General features: G+C 36.8%; 1 protein-coding gene across 3 annotated transcripts in view; it reads left to right on the plus strand.

The window, feature by feature from the left end:
* Nucleotides 1-24179, plus strand: part of LOC306854699 (band 4.1-like protein 1) — a 231061-nt gene that overhangs the window by 22373 nt on the left and 184509 nt on the right. For 2 of the 3 annotated variants that reach the window (XM_079392905.1, XM_079392906.1), the window contains exon 2: nt 21739-21927. The exons of the other annotated variant lie outside the window; for it this stretch is intronic. The gene's annotated coding sequence lies outside the window, so the exon portion shown is untranslated. The remainder of the gene's footprint in view (nt 1-21738; nt 21928-24179) is intronic. 3 annotated transcript variants of the gene reach the window in all.

The raw sequence follows: 24179 nt of genomic DNA on the forward strand, positions 1-24179 counted from the left end.
AAAGGTTCATCTTTGTCTCATCGGTCCATAAACACAATTCCAAAACTCTTCTGGCTCACCTTTGTGCTTTTTTGCAAACCCTAATCTTGCCTTTCTATTTTTGGTGCTGGTCAGAGGTTTGCATCTTGCTGTGTAGCATCTGTAATTCTGTGTCAAAGTCTCCTGAGGACAGTAGATTGTCAGCGCATCACTCCAGCTTTCTGGAATTTGTTGGTGATTTTACAGACACGTCTTTCAGGATTCATTTTCACAGATTTTATGATTTGTCCGTCATCAACTACTGTTGTTTTCTCAGCCGATCAGGTCGTTGTTGGTTGCTGGTGTCGCTAGTGATTTCCAAACTCTTGAATTCTCCATGCCCTTTGTTTTTGCTAGAGCTCTAATTGACTTCCTCTTTTCTTTAAGCATCCAAATTGCTGAAAAAAAGGTTTGCGTAAGTGATATTTACAGATGGTATGCAACCAGAATAAGCTGTTTACTGCCACAGGTACTGCCGCATTTGGAGTTTTTGAGTGCTAAGTGGGTTTTTAACCACAGACTTCGACAAGTTATCAGGTGAATGTATCAAAGCCTTTTCATTATTAGCAGTAAACTTTGCCTTGCCCATGGATCGTGGAATGGACCAAAAGAAAGGGGTGCCTGGGGTGGGGGAGGATCAGGATTAGTGATTGGGGTGTGGTTTTCAGAACTTCGCACGTTGACACACTGATTAAGTGGCATTACAATGCATTATAATTGTACTAAATCCTTGTTTACATCCTAGTCTACATTTTAATATTAGAAACAATACTAATAGTATTAGTTAGATGCCAGATATATTATATATTATGTATTTTTTAAATCATGACTCTGGATAATTTATTTTTAGAATACAGACCACGGTCCTTCCACGATTCTGAAAACAAAGCATTTGACAACCAAACAAAATAATATGTAGGCTAATTTACTAGAGCTTCTGTACAAAATGTTTTATTGAATGTGTATAATGTGGTAAATGAGTCAATTTAAAATATTTATTAATTTTGAATTCATTATGTAAAAAAAATCATTTGAAATGAATGAAGACTTGTTTCACCCAGAAGTTTTGAACAAATCTCTTGAATGAATGATTCAGACATCAAATACTATAAACTTTTATCCCAATACTTTCATTATTATTTAATGTTTTTGTAAGGTAGCCTACTGTGTAGACTGTTTTCAAGCTGTTTCAAACATAAAGCTTACATGATGAGCAGGCCCTGGGCTAATGCAGCTTTGGGCCCACCAACCAATCCACCCACACCAGTTTTATTCAATGAATTAGTAAATCAAATGTGCAATCTAACACTGATGCACATGTAACGCTACTAGTGAAATAAAAATAAACAAAACACAATGCACACTTCATAATCCTTCAGTAGGCAAAAATTATCGAGTAATAATCTTACAAATCAGAAACAGCCCAGAAAATTTAATTACATAGTCTATCACTCTCCACTAAAAGGGCATGTTCCTGCTGTTCTTATATGCTAGAAGTTAAAATTTAAAAAAAATTATAATTTTGTTTCTCTATTTAACAGCATTAACTGACTATAGACAAAGACGTCTTATTGTATTTTTTTTAGCTGGATGTGCTTATGATCACATCTTTGCATTCGCCCAAACTCATTTGCAGAAATCAAAATATGATTCCACTCACTGAAGTGGGAGTGGGCTTCCTGGAGCGGCTACGGCCGCAATTCAAACAATGATTTGCAAGAAGAATAATTCATTTGTTATTGGTATGGTAGGTGGTCATACGGCGTATGCCTTCAAATACGGGATAAACTGATACCTTAAATATGGGACGATTATGCAGAACGGTTGACAACCCTATTTAAAATGCAAAAGAGAATTGTCTTGGGGGGCCACTAGTGTTCGGGTTGTTCAAAGTGTTCATAATTAAAATCATAATTATGATCTTTGTCATAATCGAGCAGTGCTAGGATAGGTCCTAGGATCATCAGTCCTAGGTCCTGATGATGAGAGCTGCTCTCTCTCTGGATCAGCGGCTGTGCGAAAGCAGGCTTAAATAATCCAATGTGATAGGTTTAGTAGACATTGTGGAATCATCATCATTTTGGAATACGTGTTTGAATCAAGATTGTGATCTTTTAATGATTAATCGTGCATACATATGAGCCTATAGCCTTCGTAGTTTTGTATGTAATATTTGTACCAGACCTCAATATTCCCAGGTCTGGGTGGCCCCCGGCGTCCGTGATCCATGCCCTACTATTTCTTACTTGACATCTGCAGTCAGTGGATAAGTTGGTGGATAAGTGGTGGAAAAACACTAGGTAAAATAATTAATATTCACAGAACCAAATTTAGTATATGAAATTAAATGTGTTTGTTATTTAGAATGGATTCAAGCAGCATAAATGTCAAGACTGTGAGCCTGTGCTTATGTTTTACTGTATGCTACACACTACTACACCGTATTTTAGATTTTTGGACATTTAACAGTGATGCAGTATTATTTACATTATATGAATCATATGTTATATTATCATAAAACAAAGAAAAGTTGGTTTACTTTGCATCGGAGCATTAAAAGTGGTAGCCTGTCCAAAACATGCATTTATATGCTAATTGTCAATATTGTTACATTACCTAATATTTTTCACAAATACAAATCTAATGACAACTGTGCTAATAAAACGGCATGAATTTCTACATACCAATTTAGCTAAAATGATTGACCTAAAAAGAAGGGACGAATTAATAAACTGTCCTCGTGTTTAAACACAGGTTCTCTCATTATAATTAAAAAAGTGCACACACAATGTTAATAAGAGATTAATTGTGCATTGTGGTCTTTATTGAATATAGTTGACAACATCTGTGATTAAAAGGAGTGTTCTTTATTCACCATTAGGTTTAGTTTAAATATGAAGATGTTTTATTCATTTGTTCCCTTTGGTTTAGGTTCCCATTATTTTCCATTGTTTAAATTGTGACCAGCTTTTACTTGTTTCTTACTTGTTTAGTTAAATCATTGGAACAAATAAATATAGTGCTCTGATGTGTTAACTAATAAAAAATGAATGATTTAATGATTAAAGTGATCAACGATTTCTTAATTTATGGACATTATTTATGTACTACAGGAATAGATTTGTCAAAAAATGGACAAATAAGAATAAGTAGTCTACATGCAGTAGTCTATGTAAATGTAAGTTTCAAACCATTTATTTGTGACTCTAAAGTGGTGAAATGGTGAAAAACATAGGTTAGAAAATTATGCTCTGGCCTATATCAATCATAATTTTCTCATTAACAGTAATCTACGTTTTCTATCATTTTATTTTTTATGGCATAATGCACACCTGTCACATTTGGTTGCATTAGGATGAGTTGAGTAACTGAAGCAATCTTCTTTTTACAACTCAAATTCTGGAAATGTTGGGACTTTTTTTTTTATTTGAATAAAATGAAAACTAAAAGACTTTCAAATCACATGAGCCAATATTTTATTCACAGTAGAACATAGATAGCATGTTGAGCAGAGCTCAACATTATTATTCATGACCCTTCCAAATAAGCTAATAACAGACCGTTTCATTCTGGGGAGAAATTTTAGGGTTGTAAATCGACATGTAAAACTGTTTCTGGAGAATTTTTGCCCTTACTTAAGCCACATAACTTCTATGTAGCTATCAGAGAACAATTTAAAATATTGTATCAATGCATTCCATGGCACCTTTAAGGTGAGCTTAAAGGGTGCACTACTATGAAAATCACACAGCTTCAGTGTGACATCAATAAGAAAAAGTATAATTTCATAGATATTGTTAATAATAGTTGTTAACTTAATACACAACCTAGACTATTTATTTAGCAAAATCCTGTCATTATATTAAATTACATGAAATTTATAAAAAATTGTTGCTGCTCCAATCAAGCTCAGTGTGTTCTCTTTAAGCTCCTCCACATTGAACGTCTATGTAAATACTTCAGACTTTACATATAAACTGATGGTTGTCACTTTTTGTTAAGTTAATCGATTTTCTATGGATTCTGTCAACTCAAATCTGCAGAATGGCTCTGATCTTTGGCAGCTAGCATCAACTTTTCCAGACTGTAAATCTGTGGAAAATCGGGGCAAAAATTGTGTAGTGTTTTCCAGCCTTAAGACACTATAGATAAGTTGAAATCCATTTACATCCCCATTAATTAAATGTTTAATTGGTTTGTTTTATTTGATTTTTGAATGTGTGTTACTTAGCTGAACGTGGACTATAGATGTTACTATAGATAGAATGTGCTTAAATGACAGTTCACAATGAATATATAACCGATAGATTTGTTGCTTCATTTTAGTGTTCTGTTCTTTTTTTTTGTGATTGACTTTGTACCTTCAAAAAAATATATTTTTACAATTATTTTTTAAAAAGTTTCCTTAAAATAAACAAGAATTTTAAATAAAACATGATGTGTGCTTAATGGGAACAGGGGAGTGCTTAAAGCAGAGGTCTCAAACTCTGTTCCTGGAGGGCCGCAGCTCTGCAGAGTTTAGCTCCAACCAGCTCCAAATGACACCTGCTTGGAAGTTTCTAGTGATCCTGAAGAGCTTGATTAGCTGGATGAGGTGTGTTTGATTAGGGTTGGAGCTAAACTGTGCAGAGCTGTGGCCCTCCAGGAATTGAGTTTGAGACCAGTGGCTTAAAGGGTACGGAAATGTACCCATTAAGCACAGCCAGACTTTTTAAATTTAATTATGTATATCTTAATTGAAATGCTTTTGTCATTTAAAATAAAATTTAATATTTTTGTGTGAGAGATTAATATTTTATTTTAACATAATTTTTTTTTACTTTTTGTACTTCTTTTTGTAATATCTTGGTTTCAGTACAAAATCTTGTACTAAAAATGTCTCAATGTAGATTTTGGTGAGCTTAATAGGTACGTTTACCCTACCTTTCAGCATTTATAGTGCCTTCCAAAACATGCAAGCTGCCCATACCGTATGCACTTATGAACCTCCATACCATCAGAGATGCTGGCTTTTGAACTGAACGCTGATGACACGCTGGAAGGCCTCCCTCCTCTTAAAGGGACACGGCGTCCATGATTTCCAACAAGAATGTCTAATTTGGACTCGTCTGACCATAGAACACTTTTCCACTTTGAAACAGTCCATTTTAATTGAGCCTTGGCCCACAGGACACAACGGCGCTTCTGGACCATGTTCACATATGGCTTCCTTTTTGCTAGAGCTTTAGTTGGCATCTGCAGATGGCACAGCAGAATGTGTTTACCAACAGTGGTTTCTGGAAGTATTCCTGGGCCCATTTATTAATGTCAATGACAAAATCATGCCGATGAGTGATGCAGTGTCGTCTGAGGGTGTCATCCAACAAAGGTCTTCGGCCTTGTCCCTTACTCACAGAGATTTCTTCAGTTTCTATGAACCTTTTGATGATGTTATGCTCTGTAGATGATGAGATTTGCATAGCCTTTGCAATTTGATATTGAGGAACGTTGTTTTTAACCCTCTGGGGTCTGAGGTAATTTTGGGGCCCTTGAGATGTGTTGACATGCCCTTATATTTGTGCTTATTTCAGCACAAATATAAGGGCATGTATTTTTTACATACATGTATTTTTTACATGTATTTTTTTTTGTATTCAGCACAAACTATGCTACAATAATATGTGACCAAGGTGGATGTACATGTTTGCATTTGTTAGAAAAAAAATATTATGCGTGGTTAGTAAGTTTTGGGGAAAGAAATGTAGCTGAAATAAGGCATAAAAGCCACCCTAAATCGTCCTGAATAAGACTTTTGTGTAATCAGTCTTCTAGGCTCGAATATTTACTTCACAATTATGTGAAAATCATTCAGCTTACTCATTCACAGAAAACAATATATTGATTTAAATTTTTAAAGACATGTTTTGTGATAGAAAGCGTATATGCGAGGGAGTGGTAATAGCCTTGAATATTAAGTGATTCTCACCTGAGAGACAAAGGGCCCTCCCCTAAAGCTGCTAATGGGCCATCAGTGTGACTGTGACTGAGGCAGGTAAGACAGAGAGTGTGAGGAGACTGAAAACATTTTTTTTTTAATTATTTGTATTTTATTTACAACACAGTATAATCAAAACATACATAATGAAGGTCAAAGACACATTATTGTGCACACTGATCTAACCACAGAGATGTGAACAGACTTTGAGTCATTCCTGCAACAGATTCTGTTCGACAACATTTACTTATTTCCATGGATTCAAGAAGAAAAAAACATAATCAGTAGTCAAGGATCTTGTTTTACCATAGAATATCAGTGTAGTTGACCATCTGATGTTGGTACAGCGCTCTCGGAGGAAAACATCTTGAAGAAAGTCATCAGGATTCATCTGTGGTTCAGGGATCTGATTCAATAAAATACAAACAACCAAAAAAAAAAACATTTGTGAGCATAGACTCATGCATGCTTTGTACTATCGTACACAAAAAAATACATTTTATATCTGAGAAACTAATTATTATTGTTTAGCACGTTATTAAAATCAAATTTTGAACAGAGAAGACTATTAATAATAAACATGTTGTAAACATACTTAGACTCGTAGCATTCATCATGTTACAATATACTCTCATATTATTGTTTTATATAGAGCATGAAAACATCATCGTGCCGTAAGAAATTTAAATACAATGAATTGTCCATCATATTCAAACACTGTAGTCTGGAATTACAGTTTGGAAAAAAAACAACTATGATTTTGCAGTCATATAGTCTAGTATGTTTGATTTTATAGAAGCTGTTATGATTCTGCAGCCATAGACTCATGTATGCTGTGAACCACAAAAGGATGTACTTTGTACCATTAAAAAAAAGGATATTTTATATCTGAGAAACTAATTGTTATTGTTTAGCACGATATTAAATCTATTTATGGACATTAAACATTCTTAGATGCGTAGCATTCATCATGTTGTCGTTTGGGGAAAACCCAACTAAACGCGTTCAGGTTTGTCACAATAACACGCTAACTAATGCAAAAAAGAAGCATTTACTTACTTATCAGATCGATCGATGTATTCTGGATGAACTCTCCTCTCATTCTGAGGTAAATCCAGCCTTTACTCAGCGCGTCTTCTTCCAGAAACTAACAGCAGCAGAGATGAACGGAGTCTCGTGACTGTTGTTTGTTGTTGGGCGTCTCCAAGCGCGCGCGCGTCACGTGGTTATTTACATGTGAACACGAGGGGGCGGGATCTCATTAGAAATAATGAGTTAGACTGGACAGACTGAACATCGTGTCGGTTTCATACGGATTACTTTATCACAGAACATTTGTTTTCGACAACACTTAGTTCAGTTGAAAGCAGACACTTTAGGCTTTCTATAGATATAACTCTCATGTTTCTGTGTTGAGTATTTGCTGAGTTACACTTCATTTTAGTGACGCGTTACTATAAACATATCGCGGAGAAGGAGAAGACAGAGAGCGCACCCTGTTTGTTTTCTTTTTTCCCCAAAACCACAAAGTTTTGTTGTAATCGTGAGTGTACTCAAAAAGAAGTAGACACTTAACAGTTTCGATTGATGTATAACACTTATTTGTGTGACCAAAATCAACAGAGCATTTTTAGTGTCTTTTGCACTTATCGTAAAAAAACCGAGTTCGTATCGCCGGCGATACAGCCGACCCCAAAGGGTTAAAGTATTCCACAATCTTTTTACGCACTCTTTCTCAGATTGGATAGCCTCTGCTTATCTTTACTTCTGAGAGACTCTGCCTCTCTAAGACATGCCTTTTATAGCTAATCATGTTACAGACATGATGTGAATTAATTTAAAGGGATAGTTCACCCAAAAATGTTATGTTTATCTGCTTACCCCAAGGCCATCCAAGATGTATGTGACTTTGTTTCTTCAGTAGAACACAAACAAAGGTTTTTAACCGTTGCAGTCTGTCAGTCATATAATGGCAGTCAATGGGACTCGCGGCTTTGAGAGAAAAAAAAAAACATACACAGACAAAACCAAATTAGGAAACCCAGAAAATTCCGTGTTTGGCAGAGAAGCGTTGTCTCATGAATAACGGAACATTCCATGAAAATTCGGGGAAAGAGTTAACAGCTGAATTTGTGTTAACTGTTGTACTACAAAAAGCTGTCATTATTCTTACACCGTGTCTACACCGGACGCGAGCGGCGCGACGCAACAAAATACAATAGACCCTATTATGCTGTCTACACTGGATGCGGCACAGCGTGTTGTGGCGCTACAAATCCCAGACAGAAAACTGCTGCTGTGTTCTATTTATGACGTATTGACACAAATTTCAAATGATTTTCAACGGTCGCTTTGTCGCGTCCAGTGTAGACAGACTTTAGCTGTTGCAGTGCGGCGAGACAACTGTCGCGTCCGGTGTAGACTTTGAATAAGTATGATGTGGCTGTGTTGTAATGTGGCATCCTTTCATTCCTAACAATTTACCCAGTCCATATCAGTATAGATCTCCAGCATGATATTTTTCCCCATTGAGATCTGATGTGTTTTCAAAGTGTTCCTTTAATTTTTTTGAGCAGTGTATAATGGCACTGAACATTGTGTTTGTGTTAGTCCACCACGATCCAATCACAATGTAGCACCTTTCTCTACTGTGGTAGTCAGAGAGGGACCAGCCATAAAACTGGGCTCTAGAATGCCTAGAATATGTTGTTCTCTACAGTATTGTTCATTTACTAGATTTAGTTTGTTAACTCTGACAGTGTCACTCAGTTACTGTCTGTTAACTCCTTCAGAAAACAGTGTGTGGCACACTTGAGTGTGTGTTTAGAGAGGGATTACATATAAAACTGGGACAAATAACTAACAATGTTGTGTGGTGTTAGGACGATAATTAAAAAAAAAAGTTTTGTGATGCATTTCTATTCCGTGTTTCTATCCTCCCCTCAATTTTCCTGTCCCTCGCTATCTTTTTCCGTCTTTCTCAAGGACAAAACCAGTGCCAGCTGACAGTGGAGGGAGTTTGTTTGCTGGAGGGCCTCATATGAGTCTGGCAGTGTATGACAGGCACTGTGCGAGACAACACTGTCTTACTGTTTTTAAGAAAACTGTCTTTTGCTGTCCATGACAGGATATCCGCTTGGCATCCAAGCACAAGCCAATCATGACCACATATCTGCAACTCTCTGAAATGACTCTATTTTTTGTTAACTTTTTTCCGCCATACTGTTCAGACTATTCCAGTTTTCAATGTCATATTTATTCCATGTGAATCTTCAGTGGAATCTGTCCCGCCTGATCTTATTGTTGTACGTATAAACAAAGGACACATTAGTGTGTTCATTAGACAAATAGAATGTATAGCATATATGTGTGTGTGTGTGTGTATGTGTGTGTGTGTGTAGGGGTGGGTACCGAAACCCAGTATTAAATGGGCTCCGAGCTAAATTATTTAAGACCAGTGTATCGATAAGCTCTGATGTTAACGGTTCTGCTGTCGGTCCTGGAGAAATTAAGAAAATACACATACATTTATTATTGCTATATAGACATTATATTGCAAATTCTATCACGCCAGGGTCGTCAGCTGTTTCTATATGGAATAATATTAGAACATTTGTCTATGAAGCATTTTTGCTATTCACAATTCAGAAGAGAGATCACGCTCACACAGAGGAACTACAGAGCGCACAACATGAAAGCCCTGTTTAATTGTGATGACAGAGGAGAGAACTAAATATTCAAATGTCTACTTACACTTTAGGCCTGAAGCTGTGATATTAAGCCAATGTTATTGTTGATTTCAATGTTGGCTTCCAAAGATCATAAAAAAGAAGATATGATGTAAAACTATTAAAAACTAGCCGTGTTTCGTCTAGCGCAACTTCTTTCCCTTCACAGCGGCGCATGTTCGTTCCTCCCTAAAACCCAAACTTAACGTCAGGATCAGCGCAATCGTGATCGTTGTAAAATGCAGTATTTACTGTTGCTGAATTATATGTGCGCTCCAAAATGGACAAGAAGATTACACTTTGGGCTCGAGTGTGCATCCAAACAATACACACAAAAATATGTCAGAATGGCCGGCTTGGAGAGTATTCACGTAAACACAGTTTATGTCTTTAGTTTGCGAACAGCTGCGAGAAAATGTGTGTCAATATACAGTATATGCAGTCACCTGGGCATCAATGTTAATCAAACAACAAAATGCAAAGTGAAAATTACTCACAGCTCTTAAACTGAATAAAGTTAGCTTCAATAACAATTAATCTATCAAATTATACAGTGAAAACGATGCAGTCCTATTTTACATTTGGTTATTTTGTAAGATTTTTTGTAGGCTATAATACTTACCTGAACAAACATTTTAGTAGACCTTAATGAAAAAAAAAACATTATATCTTATCTTATATCTTATCTTATAACAACTCAATACTGTACAGTACAATACTTTATTTTATCTTATATAAAACACTAAAAATACCTGCACACTGGAGCATTTACAAATTTATGTTTTATATTAATTTCATTATATGATAATTATTTTACACACCCACACACACACACACACATATATATATATATATATATATATATGTATATATATATATATATATAAATAAAAGTACTGATAAAATTACCGTTAAGGTACCAGACATTATATATATATATATATATATACACACACACACACACACACACACACACACACACACTTGGATGTTGCCAAAATTGTCTGATACTTCAAAGAATCCATAATGTCCTTCATACAGCCAAGATTTTCATTTTCCTGTGACAGCCAAGTACCCCCATAACAAGTCTAGTTCACCTTCATGTTGGACCATGGAGATGCTGTTCTTCTGCTTATAAGCCTTGCCTTTTTTGCACTAGACATACTGCTAATTCATAGGTCCAACAAGTTCCTTTTTGGTTACACCATTCTGTGGAACATTCTTTCAGAACTCAATGTGTACCCAAATTTGTTTTAGCATATTCAAGTCAGCCTTTTTTGTTCTTCTTGGTCAAGAGTGGCATTCTGCAAGGTGTCTTTAATGGAGTTAGTTTTGCATCAAATGCATTCTTTTTTGTCGTTAACCGAGATCTGGCAACAACGCACTTTTCCACTTAGGCAAACAATTTGTGGACAGCTTTTCTTGCACATGAAATCACCCACATGCCAACAAACCAACGAGAACCTCAACATTTTCTTGAGTTGGCACAGTTTTAATGGGTGTGGGATTTAACAGTTAAGTTTATAAATGTTCTGGTCACACTTTATTTTAAGGTCCAATTCTCACTATTAACAAACCATTAACTATGACTTTTGCCTGAAATAAACTTCTAATTTGCTGCTTATTAATAGTTAGAAAGGTGATTGTTAAGTTTAGGTATTGGGCAGGATTAGGGATGTAGAATATGGCCATGCAAAATATGTGCTTTATATGGTGGTCTTCGATCACCATATAAATATGGTGGTCTTCGATCGGCGAACAATATCCAGGGGGTTTGACAAGAGGGGTAATCCGAATACACGATGATAATCCAGGCGAGGTACAAAGTAAGTCCAAACAACAAGACGAGAGAGCAATCCAAGGCAGGCTATAAACTTCAGGGCAGGCGAAGATAACACAGAAACGAGATACACAGGCTAGGATCAAGACACAAATGACTCAGGTAATAGACAGGATAAACTAGACTAAAACTCAGACAATAAAGTGGCTCCGTAAAGTGCTATCACTTGGAGAGCGATAAACGCAGACAGCACTCGGCAATTTGTGCAGGATCTGAGTGGGTGTTATAAAGTGCATGTAATTGCTTTCAGGTGAGAGTGTTATTGGTTAAAGCTGTGTGTAATCAGTGCAATGGATGATGGGAATGCAGTCCAGGGTGATGTGTAACAGTCTGTGTGGTGTGAAAGTCAATATAATGGAAGGACGACCTCTGGTGGCAATCGGATGGAAGGTCACGGAACGGATTCATTACAAATGGAGCCAATAAACTGTGAGCACAGTCACATTTCTCTGAAACAATAAGCCAACTTCACCTGTATCTCTCGCTTTAAATTTAAGGCCTGTTTTCACAGGTTTAGGTTAATCCAGGATTAGGCAATAGTTCAATTAGGATATTTAAATATTTTTTATAAACACGCCTTGTGTGCATCTTGAGACAAAACAAATACATATACATATTTTAAGATCAGTTAGTGCAAGTGTCTTTCAGTTGAAAGAGCTCAGACTTACATTTTAGTCTGGGATTAGGCCTAAACCTGGTTTGTGAAACCGGGGAAAGTGTGCTTCATCTGTGCAAATACAGTATTTATTATTATAATTATAATAAAGTTTGTATTATCATCATCACTGAAAATTTCGGTAAAACTTTAGAATAGGTAACACTTATTCACTATTAACTACGATTTTTCCTTAAATTCCTCATTTGCTGCTTATTAATAGTTAGTAAGGTAGTTGTTAAAGGATTAGTTCACTTTTAAAAAAACTTTTGCTGATAATTTACTCACCCCCATGTCATCCAAGATGTCCATGTCTTTCTTTCTTCAGTCGAAAAGAAATTAAGGTTTTTGATGAAAACATTTCTCCATAAAATGGACTTCATTGGGACCCAAACGGTTCAAGGTCCAAATGACAGTTTCAGTGCAGCTTCAAAGGGCTTTAAACGATACCAGACGATGAATAAGGGTCTTATCTAGCGAAACGATCGGTCATTTCAAAAATAAATAAAAAAGTTTAAGTTTTATAAGCACAAATGCTCACCTTGCTCTGTTCTGTGATGCACGTTCGTGACGTCACGTAATACGCAATTACGTGGAAAAGGTCACGGTTGAGGTAGGCGGAAGTACCGAGTCAGTAGGCTTTTTAATATTAAAACATCCAGGATACGCACACGAAATGGGCATTTTAAACGATAAACTGACACAAAGACATTTGAATATGTGTATATGGTCCTCCTTCCGCACATTTGTAAACTTCCGCCTAAATCAACCATGACCTTTTCAACGTCATTGCGTATTACGTGACGTACATCATAAATAGACCATTGGACATACTACAGTTATTCACACTGTGAATGATACCTTATGGAACACTGGGAAATTTCGTAAGGAATGGTTTATTTCTAGAACAGTTTAAATGTTTAGTTTGAACTTGTAAACCTTTTAAGACAGACCTACCACAAGCTCTTAAAACAAAACTCTTAAAGTACAGAATAGCTCACCCATCATGAAAATTCACCCATCATGAACATCATTTTGTCACCGTCGTGTCATTTCAAATACGTATTATACACATTTCTGGTGAACACACGTTAATGTAAGTAATATTTGCCATAATTAGTTTCCTGATAATTTCTTGATAATTTCTAATAATTGGATTCAGACTGTCAAAAATTAAAATGTTTATACACAAAATAGTAGGCTAGTAAAAATGGAAAATTATAATTTTGTTTCCAAGGTGGTAACTGGACACCACACACTGACTTAAATATGCAACAAAGTGAGGACATGACAACATTATTAATAGCATATTAATAGGTGTGTTTGACCATATGTAGGCCTGCCAGAGATAAATGTTGTTCTCGTAAACATACTGTACATAAAGCAGAATAATGTGTAGTGTATTTCATACTATTGAAAACCTATTATGCAACACACAGTGCTTAATGTGCAGTATGTAATAAGCAGTACATTAGTATACCATTTTGAACATAGCCACTATCGAAGATTTTAAAATGCTCATGGAGATAATGAATGTGAAAATTCCAAGACTACTGGGAAAAGTTTGCTCTATTCTTACAGAAGTCGCTATTCTTCCACACCTAAAGAAACTGCTTGGTTTACATGCTACACCCAGTTACGCCCAACTATATTTCCTGTCACATCCATCACAAAGTACCACACCTATGAGCAAGTATTTTCTTGTTAGAGGGAGGCAATGAATTACAATACATGCCAGGCAGGACTAAATTGGAATTAAAATATTCTATTTGGGGTGTCTTTTAAACCTTTAACCCTGTGGTCTCAAACTCAATTCCTGGCGGACCACAGCTCTGCAGAGTTTAGCTCCAACCAGCTCCAACTTACACCTGCTTGGAAATTCCTAGTGATCCTGAAGACCTCGATTAGTTGGATCAGGTGTGTTTGATTAGGGTTGGAGCAAAACTGTGCAGAGCTGTGGCCGGAATTGAGTTTGAGAACATTGCTAACCTAAGTATTAAATTAAAATTGAATTAAAATGTACTTTCTGACCCTGTTTATTTCTCAATACACATTGTTGGTCTTATTGTTCATGATTTATCAGTGCATGTTACAACCCCAATTCCAGAAAAGTTGGGATGTTTTGTGAAATGCCATAAAATCAAGAATATGTTATTTGTTTATGCTCTTTAACCTTTATTTAATTGACTAAAGTACAAAGAAAAATGTCCAATGTTTTTACTGGACAACTTACTTTTGTAAATATAATGTTTTTTTTATTTTGATGGCTGCAACACACTCCAAAAAAGTTGGGACAGAGGCACGTTTAACACTGTGTCACATCAACTTTCCTTTTAATTACAATGTTTGGGAATTGAGGATACTAATTGTTAAAGTTTTATAGGTATATGACTCAATTCCAATTATACAATTCCAATTTATGCCTCCATATCAATGGTACATTTGCACATATCCCAGAGCCATCGATAGTGAGGTGAAAGATGGTGAATATTATAGGGGATTATCCCCCGGGGATTTCAACCAACTGGCCGAGGCTAGCCTAAAAAGACGCTCAGGACAGCCTTGCCAATTTGAACATTCAAAACTGTTTAAAGTATTCAAATAAGGCGTGTAAAAACTCAACTGAGATCTTGTGTTGAGTTCAGTGTGCCGAGTTCAGTGTGCACACAGAGAGCCGTGTCTCCTTCTCTTCCTCCTGCACCTGAATGAACAAATATACCTTGTCAGTTTAAACATACAAACACAAAAATATGGCACCCACCGCACACAGAGAGAGCCGTGTCTCACAGCCTTTGAACGCCGAATTGACTTTTGCCTCTTCTTGCTCTTGAACTGACAAATACATAAAAAATTATGTCACAATACCTGTCTTTGAGAGTATTCTCGACAAAATTGTTGGTTATGTCTTAAGTGAAAGTAAACAATTAAAAAATAAATTTAATGTGCATTGTGATATTGGAAGCATTGTCTCTTAAAGTGACCGCGCCCAATTTAGCCTACTAGCTGCTGTCGGTGTCCTTAATGTTAATCCAATAAATTAAATGGGAAAAAAATCACTCACAGCTCTTTATTGAATTACTTTGTAGTTTTAACAAGAATTGACCCTTAAATGCATACCTCGGGTCTTTAGCGACCCGGAACATCATTCTCTACCCTCTCCCTACTTCATTTTTTTAAAGTTAGACATCAACTTTTTTAGTATTCCTCAATCTATTCAATATAAACAATATAACAAGAAAAAAATTATAAAATAAAGAATGCCTGTTTTATGATTCATATTTTATAAAAAGTGTATATTTATATAATATATACATATTATATTTAATATATAGTATATTTTTTCTGCACAACTATATTTACATATCTGATGACTCAGTACTTGCAATGCATCTTTATTCCTCGAGGTGGCACTGTTTGATACACAATGATGACATGATGTTTCATTCATAATTACCGCAGGCATAAAACAAAAGAATATCATCAGCAAAAATTAAACTGGTTTGAATGGCTTTACTGCAGAGCAATTACTGTACGCAATGAAATATAAATGTCACTGTCATTTGATGGTGGATGTGGTGAATAAGCTGCCAGTGATCAAAATATTGATTTTGAAGTCATTGAAAATGATAGTTTTGAGAATATGGTTGAAATTGCGAATATGAGGCAGATGCTGAACATATTGGGGAAGTGCGCTCTGACGATGACAGCGATGGTAAAATCATCTGCTGAAAATTAATCCTTCTAAGTTTCAAAAGGTAACGAAATATGCTTTATTTTATTCTTCTGTAATTGTTCTTAAAATATCAAGAGAGATTTTTGCTATTGCAGCAGTTAGAGATCCATCCGTGCTGGATATAAGGAATATGTAATAATGATTGGCATAACATTCATGCATTTAAGGGTGCTGGATATATAGGTTCGGGTCGCTAAAGAACCGAATATATAATAATGATTGGCGTAACATTCATGCATTTAGGACAGTCGTGGCATAATGGATAGAGAGTTGGACTTGTAACCTGAAGGTCGTGGGTTCGAGTCTCAGGTCCGGCAGGGATTGTAGTTAGGGGAAGTGAATAACCAACACTCTCTCCACCCTCAATACCACAACTGAGACCCTTGAGCAAGGCACCGAACCCCAACTGCTCTCCAGGCGCCGCAGCATTGGCTGCCCACTGCTCCGGGTGTATGTTCACTAACTACTGTGTGTACACTTGGATGGGTTAAATGCAGAGCACAAATTCCGAGTATGGGTCACCATACTTGGCCACACACCCCTTTCCCTTAAGGGTTAAAGTATATTCATTTATACAGCGAAGACTATCCAATGCTATTTTACATTTGATTTTTCAGTTTCTGTACCTGGACACCTACAAAACTTGAAAAAACGTAAACATTGTTTAATTTGTATCTTTGTTCTATTTATTTATTTGTGCTATTTACACAGTTTCAAACAGGGCCCATGGGTACAACCTGCATCAGGCCCCCCAAACCCCAGCTACGGCCCTGCAGTCACTCATGCTGTTTGCTCTGCTGCACCCCCATACCAAGACAGATGTTTGTTTTTGCATCTGTCACTGATGAAAGTCTGGATGGTCCCTTTGGCCTTTGGGACTGAGAACTCATTTGAAATGGGAACTCATCTGACCACAGCACACATTTCTACTGTCTTTTCAGAAACAGAATCAGAATTAGCTTTTTAGGAATTTGTTTTAGTGACAGAAGCTCCACAGTGCGACAGAATGACAGCGATGGGACAGGACACAGATAATAAAAAAATAATGTACAAATATACAAAATTGACAATGTGCAAAATAGCACAAACACAATATACAAAATAGACAATTTAGTATGTACAGGTATGTTAGGTGCAAATTTGAAATGTAATAAGTATGTGTGTTAACCCTCTGGGGTCTGAGGGTGTTTTGGGGGCCTGGAGAACTTTCGACATGCCCTGACATTTGTGCTTTTTTCAGTTGCTTATAAAAATATATCATTATAATAATATAATAGATATAATAACACTGTAAACAGCACAAACTGGGCTACAATAATATGTTAGCAGCATTTATGTACATGATTGTGTTTTTGAGAAATCAACGTTTATGCGTGGTTAGTGAAAAACTAAAAATTTTAAGTCACTGAAATAAGACCATAACACACATACAGAACAATTGTTCACAAGACTTTTGAGAACTGGATCTTGTAGCCTAGAATTTTTGCTTCAAAATTATGTGAAAATCATCTTGTTTCTCACAGAAAACATTACATTGATTTACATTTTTAAAGACATGTTTTGTGATTGAAAGCCAATATGCGAGGGAGTGGTAATGGCTTTGAATATTAAGTGATTCTCACCTGAGAGACAAAGGGCCCTCCCCAAAAGGCTGCTAATGGGCCATCAGTGTGACTGTGACTTTGAGGCAGGTAAGAGAGAATGTGAGGAGATTAGAAAAATGGGTTTTTAAAATTATTTGTATTTATTTACAACACAGTATAATCAAAACATACATAATGAAGGTCAAAAGACACATTATTATGCACACTGATCTAACCACAGAGATGTGAAGAGATTTTGACTCATTCCTGCAACAGATTCTGTTCAACAAGTGAAACAAATAAATCATACCTGATATTTATGTGTTATTTAAGTGTTTCTGCTACTTTCCATGGATTCAAGAAGAAAAAACATAATCAGTAGTCAAGGATCAGTTGTTTTACCATAGAATATCAGTGTAGTTGAACTTCTGATGTTGGTGCAGCGCTCTCAGAGGAAAACAGTTGGAAGAGACTGAAAGTCAGCAGGATTCATCATCTGTGGTGCAGGTGTCTGATTCGATGAAGTACAAACAACCAAAAAAAAGAAAAAACATTTGTGAGCATGTTTATATCAGGAGCATCTGTGTATATATATATATATATATATATATATATATATATATATATATATATATATATATATATACAGGTAGGTTTTGTAGCCATAGACACGTGGTGATTTACATGTGAAGGCGAGGGGGCGGGATCGCATTAAAAATAATGAGTTAGACTGGACAGACTGAATATTGTGTTGGTTTCATAAGGAAACATCATGTATGATCTTATAGTATAGAAGATATGATTCTGCAGTCATAGACTTACGCATGCTTTGTACTATAAAAGGATGAACTTTGCACTATAAAAAGTATATTTTATATCTGAGAACTAATTGTTATCGTTTAGCACGCTATTAAAATATATTTGTGAACAGATTATTAATAATAAACATGGTCTAAACTTTCTTAGATGCGTAGCATTCATCGTGTTGTAGTTTGGGAACAACCCAACTAGTAATGTGTTCAAGTTTATGTCACAATAACACGTTAACTAATGCAAAAAAGAAGTATTACTTACTCATCAGATCGATCTTCTCTACTTGATGAACTCTTGCTCTTATTTTGAGGGAAATCCAGCCTTTACTCAGCGCGTCTTCTTCCAGAAACGAACAGTATAGCAGCGCTGAACTCTTCACTCCTGACACTTTGTTTATGTTGGGTGTCTCCAAGCACGCTCGGATCACGTGGTGATTTACATGTGAAGGCAAGGGGACGGGATCGCATTAAAAATAATGAGTTAGACTGGACAGACTGAACATTGTGTTGGTTTCAACAGATCACTGGAGCTGTGTGAAGATGGGGGCCAGCTGGTCAGCACAGGATTTCAGACAGACTGGTGTCACACCGTCTGGTCCTGGTGCCTTTCTTCTCTTGTTCTTTCTGAAGACCTGGCGCACTTCATCTTCACTGATCTGCAGTGCAGGAGGTGGGGGGGGGGGGGGGGGGGGGGAGAAGGGGGTTGCAGGAGGTGTGAATGGTGTTTTTTCAAACCTGTAGTAGAACTCATTCAGATCGTCTGCCAGTTGTTGATTCTCCACTGTGCTGGTGGATGGTGTCTTGTAATTGGTGATGTCTTTCAGACCTTTCCACACTGAAGCTGTGTCACTGGAAGAGAATTGGATCCTTAGCTTATCGGAATAATTCCTCTTTGCCACTCTGATCTCCTTTTACAGTGTGTATATGGCCTGTTTATACAAGACTCTGTTCCCATTCCTGTAAGCATCCTCTTTGGCCTGACAGAGCTGTCTGAGTTTTGCAGTGAACCATGGTTTGTCGTTGTTATAAGTTAGATGAGTCCTGCTTGGAATGCACATATCTTCACAGAAACGGATATATGATGTTACAGTCTCTGTCAGCTCATCCAGATCATTTGTAGCAGCTTCATTAGTCCATCGTTTTACAGTCCTTAAAACAGGTTTAGCTGATTTCAGTTTCTGCCTGCAGGTCGGCATAAGATGAACCAAACAGTGATCAGAGTCCTAAAGCTGCCCGTGGGACAGAGTGATATGCATCCTTTATTGTTGTGTAACAGTGATCCAGTATATTACTCTCTGGTGGGACATGTAACATGCTGTCTGTATTTTGGCAGTTCGCGGGAGAGTGCTTTATTAAAGTCCCCTAGAATGATTAAAACAGAGTCCGCTGATCGCTGAGCTGATCAGCGAGTTTCTGTAAAGCTGAGCTCATGTGCGCTTGCGGTGGAATGTAGACACTCACTAGAATGAACGAGCAAAACTCCCATGGCGAGTAGAAAGGCTTACAGTTGATGAAAAGCGTTTCTAGATCTTAACAGCACATCTTCTTTAACACTGTTACATCTGTACACCACCTTTCATTGATGTAGAAGCATGTCCCACCGCCGCACGATTTCCCCGTTGATTCTGCATTGCAATCTGCTCTGATCAGCTGAAAGCTCAGCAGATGAAGCGCGATATCCGGGATGGCGTCATTCAGCCAAGTTTCCGTGAAACACAGAGCAGCAGAGTTTAAAAAGTCCTTGTTTAACTGAGAAAGCAGAAGGAGTTCGTCCGTTTTGTTGGGTAGAGAGCGGAGATTCGCCAGATGGATGCTAGGCAACAGCATTCAAATTCCGCGCAGTCTGAGCTTCACGAGCACACCGGCTTGCTTCCCCCGTCTGCGCGTCCTGAAGCATCTGAACAGCGCCGCAGCTCCACCGACTACTATGTTCAGCAAAACGAATAATCAAAAACCGGTTGGAGATTTTGTGTTGTGTTCTGCCAAATGTTCAGCAGTTCTTACCTGGTGAAACTGATCGTGTTTGATAAACAAAAAACAGGAAAAACTAACAAAAACACTAAAACAACTGGGGAGCCAAGGACAATGGCTGCCATGCGCGGCGCCATCTTGATCACTTTAATTTATTTTTGGCTATCTGAAATGAGCATCTCTGCATAGAATTGATGTGTAGCTTTCTCCTAGAGTAACAAAGTTTGAAGTTGCATTTATGGATGCAGCGACAAACTATTTAGTGAAAGCAGTTTTCCAAAGTACTCCTGAGCCCATGTGGCTATATTTAACACCGCAGCATGACGGCTTCTAATGCAGTTCCTTCTGAGGGCTCAAAGGTCATCCACATTCAACTGAGATTTCCTGCCTTGTCCTTCACAGACTGAGATTTCTCTGGATTCCCTGAATCTTTTCCCAATATTATGCATGGTAGTTGGTGAAAGATCTAAATTCTTTGTGATTTTACATTGGGAAATGTGATTTTTGATTTGTTTGACACTTGTCTCATGAAATATGGCACAAAGTGATAAACCATGATCCAGCTTTGCTTGCAAAGTCTGAAATGCTCCTTTCATACCCAAACATAATACCCTCACCTATTACCAGTTCATCTGCTTACTGTGAACTGTTTCAAAACAGCTTAATTTTGATATTTTATAACATTTTCACTTTTATTTCTTTGTCAATTAAATAAAATTTAAACCCCCGGTTTCACAGACAAGGCTTAAGCCTAGTCCCAGACTAAAGTGTAAATCTGAGCTGTTTTAACTGAAATAAACTTGCACTGACTGATCTTAAAATATATCAGTGCCTTTGTTTTGTCTTGAGATGCACACCGGTAATGTTTTTTCTAAGGCATGTTAATAAAAATTACTTAAATTTCCTAATTGAACAATGGCCTAATCCTGGTTTAGTCTAAACCCTGTCTGTGAAACCAGGCCAAGGAGAATTAAAAGACCATTTTTTTTTTTTTATTGCTATTTACAAAACATCCCATTTTTTTCTAGAATTGGATTGTTCTGTGTCTTTGTAAATTGTGAAATTTATTTTATCAAAATGTAAGAAATTGCTCCTCTAATAAGAACTTTTGCTGAAATGACTACGCACAGTGACTGGTTCTTGTGTTTATCTGACTTAGACAAGCACCAAGTGTCATGACAGAGGCAAAGCAGATTTGATTTATCATGTTAGTTATACAGAACGAAAATAAAAAACCTAAGATCCCCTGAAAAGGTTAACACTGAGGCCTTAAATATTTATACCTAATCATTGCTCATCAACCCTAAAATTCTGCCCCAAAAATTATGACAGAATATAAATGAACAAGAACTTGAGAGTGAGAGAAACTCACAAAGACTTTCAAGATTTAATTTTTTTATGTGTTTTTGCCTTTAATTTGATAGGACAGTGCAGAGAGGACAGGAAGCAAAGTGGGAGTGAGAGAGAAGGGGATCGGGAAAGGTCTACAAGCCGGAACTCGAACTCAGGACACCTGAAGCACAGCGGCGTTGTATGTCGGTGTGCTGCCCACGAGGCTATCGACGCAAAGTCTTTCATAACAAATACTTAGCACTGTTTCATCTTCCTCTGTGGTAAGTAGGCATTGTTTCATAATGTATGATGAACTGTCCTGTCAGGTTATGCAGGCTATTTGTAAGAATATCAAATGTAATGAGAGACAACTAATGTTTAGTCTCTTATTTAAGACAATAAGTTATGCATGAGGATTAACAGTCCTCTGTAGGCTTCATAAAATCTCTTGCTAAAAATATTTACAATCAGTTACAATCTTTACATTTGACAATGCCCAAGATCAGTTTTTCTTGCTTTGATCTTAGCAGCTTTTTTGGGGGGGATGCGATAGCCACATTTCCATTGATATACAGTGTCATTAGACTCTTTAAACCAGTGCCTAGATCTCCAGGAACAGGATTTCCCTGCCTTAAACTATAAATTGGTGTCACTGTCACACAACCAGTAGTCAATATTGACATAAAGCCTGGTTTACATTGCAGCTTATTTTTACCAAGTGCAACAGTTACGGCATCAGTGTAATGGTCATTCATCTCACATATAACACAGGTCCAGAATCAAATAATGGATGCATACAAAGTCACAGCTTATCTTTTTCATGTTGATGTATCACTGCTTATACAGGATGCACAGGGTGATAAACAATGCAGGCACTGACACAGACCACAGCAGCAATACTCATGTTCTCTTGAACCGAGAAATAAGATAATTTGTATAACAATCATATAAAAAAATAACAAACAATAAATACAATAAACATAAACGCATAATGACATACCTGAGATATATATGACAGCCTACACAGGGTGATAAATACTGCAGACAGTAACACCGACATGAACATGCATTCAATTATTTTAAGGATAAAGTGTGTTCACCATTTAGTTATCCGGCACTGCATTAGCAACATGTACAATAAATTTGCATTTGTCTCATCGATAATACTTTTCAAAGTTTCATCAGATATGTAGAAACATCTAATACATTATACCCACAAGCAGTTACATTTTAATCAATTTAACTTTAATCAACTTACCCACTAATGTGCATAACTTGGATGCATATAATGTAAAAGCCTACATTAAATTGTCCCCTTCTGATAACTGAAGGTCACCTTCATATATCAGCTGTCAGTATCACTTTACTATTTCATCAGGACTGCTTATGTGTTAAGACAACTGGCGAAGATAAACTTTTGTAAAAAATAAATTAAGGGTTGTTTATCATCTGCACAGGAGTATCATGAACAGCTAATTTATAAATCTCAAACCTACTGCAATGTTGTATTGCTTTGATCAATACTGATATATACATAGGCAGTGTGTGTGTGTGTGTAAGTTTAGCGAAGGCTTAGCCTTGCCCTGGCCACAGGGACTTATGGCAAAAATGCACGTGCACAATCAAACCAAATCTATTGTCTGTTGCGAATTGAAATTGAAAATGGGAATTGTAGTGAACATTAATGAAAAGTATTGATTGCAGCATTAAGATTTGCTCATGTTGCACCTTATTTCTTTGTATGCATTTTTACATCGTTGTGCATTATAACCAATCACACACAATTCTGTTGAGTTTATGAATGCAATGACCAATCAGAGGCGTCATCGCAGAAAGACATGGGTTTTGCGAATTCAACAACAAAGTGCAGATGTATGTACAGCTTCAGTAATTATAACAACAGCTTTTTAGAGTACTTTAACTCACGATAGATTAGTGATTATGTTCTTTACTCACTTTCTGTATATAATTTATTCGCTGTTTGAATAACCGTGGAAATGAAAATGTCATAATTAACAACTTACAATGTTTTTATTAGCGAATAATGCCACCTACTGCATGACAGCTGACATAAAATAAGGCTCGGGCTCAGGAGAGCCGATACCGATCAGTTAAAAAAATGCTTGATCTGCCCCGATCCCAATCCTTGAGATTGGCTCAGGACATCTTGAGTATATATCAAAATTCTCTCTGCCACTTGACTTACATCAGAGTCAGTTGGTCTGGTTGTTCATGTAACAATGTGTATTTAACTATCTGGTACTTTATTTAGTAGTAATAAAAATAACAAACATTAAAATGAGTAATAGATTGTTATATGGATCTGCACACTGGAGGTTGCTGACAACCATGAGAGGAGGAAGGAACATGTCTAGTTCTCGAAGGGACATGTAAGAGAAATGCATTCAGGTGACAAATTAAGATGAACCTGGTAAAGAACAAGGGCCACCAGGCCTGGCAAGGTTCTATTGTCTCAGTTCTGAGTTATTCAAGGTTATGATGGTCCATGATGAATTGTAAGGGGAAATCCCAT

Source organism: Barbus barbus (genome assembly GCF_936440315.1).
Source record: "Barbus barbus genome assembly, chromosome: 35".
In the NCBI taxonomy this organism is placed as follows: Eukaryota; Metazoa; Chordata; class Actinopteri; order Cypriniformes; family Cyprinidae; genus Barbus; species Barbus barbus.